We start from the raw sequence: 1,592 nt of genomic DNA, 5'->3' as shown, positions 1-1,592 counted from the left end.
CCCCAGTGCAGAGCCCCCATTAGTATAGAATCCCTCTCAGTGCAGCGCCCCCCATTAGTATAGAATCCTCCTCAGTGCAGAGCCCCCCATTAGTATAGAATCCCCCCAGTGCAGAGCCCCCATTAGTATAGAATCCCCCTCAGTGCAGAGCCCCCATTAGTATAGAATCCCCCTCAGTGCAGAGCCCCCCATTTGTATAGAATCCCCCTCAGTGCAGAGCCCCCCATTAGTATAGAATCCCCCCAGTGCAGAGCCCCCATTAGTATAGAATCAACCTCAGTGCAGAGACCCCCATTAGTATAGAATCCCCCTCAGTGCAGCGCCCCCCATTAGTATAGAATCCCCCTCAGTGCAGAGCCCCCATTAGTATAGAATCCCCCTCAGTGCAGAGCCCCCATTAGTATAGAATCCCCCTGCACATGTCCACCCACATACTGTATGCATAAAGTTTACAGACCTCAGAACAGCGCACACAGCCGTGTGTGTCCCTCGGGCTCCTCCTCCTCCTGTGTGGATGTAAACAGAGAGGAGGGGGAGGCGGCTTCAGTCCGCTGTGCTGAGGGACACAGCACAAGTCCCGTGGCGCAGATCAGGGCAGCGGGCAGTGTAGCGGTGTGTGCCGCTACCTACGGGTGTCACCCCTCTGGCGGGTGTCACCCGGGTGCGGCCCGCACCCCCCGCACCCACCTAACAACGCCACTGCCCCCCTGAAATCATTGGCTGGTCTTAATGCAAATGACTGTCCATCACCAGTTGTGGTGGTGCAAAATTGGGATCATCTAGCCATGGTTGCCAAATGAGCTCAAATTTTTTCACAGCTTTCCTGCGGCTATAGGCTAGTCGCTCCCTGAGAAGAAGTGAGTTAACATAGGTAATCCATTGTTTCCCTGTGGGGACTGTAGATGCTACCCAATATCTAGCTATAAGTTTTCTAGCCAGGTATAACAGCCTGGTTATCATGTGGTACATTCCCCTCGTCAATTGCTCCTAGTAAGTACACCAGGGGGTTCAGGGGCTTTGCGCAGTGGCAGTATCATAGCCAATGAGGTTCAACTGAGGCGTGATTATTGCTAATTGCTTCTCGGCCTTTTGGCTAAGATCAAGTGTAGTATCTGTTCTTATCAGTTTCTAGGAGGTGGCGCTTGCTTCCGTCCCTGATCTATGACGAAATAGAGACGGGATTGCGGTTGCTATGCAAAGCCTGCTGGAATGAAGGTGACCTGGAGCGGTTCGTAGCCGAAAGGGAAGCCTTCTGATGGGGATGGAGAACCACGGGGTCTGAACCGGAGGGTCGGGACCCTGGCCTTCTGGATTGGGGCAGATCTAGCTCCAGACAGTTATTCGGGAGAGAACACTTACTCCCCTCTAGTAAGGGGGGGGGGGGGGAGTGGTTAGTACTTCCCGAATGTAATTAGGATGGAGTGATGGGAGCGATGGCAGAGCCTGATGGTAAAGGGCTCTTTTCCGGCTTCCAGATCTCCATATCCTTCCTGCCTGTGGTGGGGTCTGCTGTGGTCTGGGCTGGGAGGTCAGGGCTTCTTCCAAAAACCTGTGGTTAATGTGCCCCTGAAGTGGCAGTTCAGGGGTGCTGT

At 53.8% G+C, this 1,592-nt stretch overlaps 1 pseudogene; it reads left to right on the top strand.

The window, feature by feature from the left end:
* The first annotated feature begins 1,013 nt into the window (after window positions 1-1,013).
* LOC141124494 (U4 spliceosomal RNA) lies at window positions 1,014-1,078 on the top strand (annotated as a pseudogene).
* Window positions 1,079-1,592: the final 514 nt, after the last annotated feature.

Source organism: Aquarana catesbeiana, linkage group LG01 (assembly GCF_042186555.1).
Source record: "Aquarana catesbeiana isolate 2022-GZ linkage group LG01, ASM4218655v1, whole genome shotgun sequence".
Taxonomy (NCBI): domain Eukaryota; kingdom Metazoa; phylum Chordata; class Amphibia; order Anura; family Ranidae; genus Aquarana; species Aquarana catesbeiana.
The sequence above is the reverse complement of the archived record's forward strand: the minus strand, read 5'-3'. Positions and strand labels throughout refer to the sequence as shown.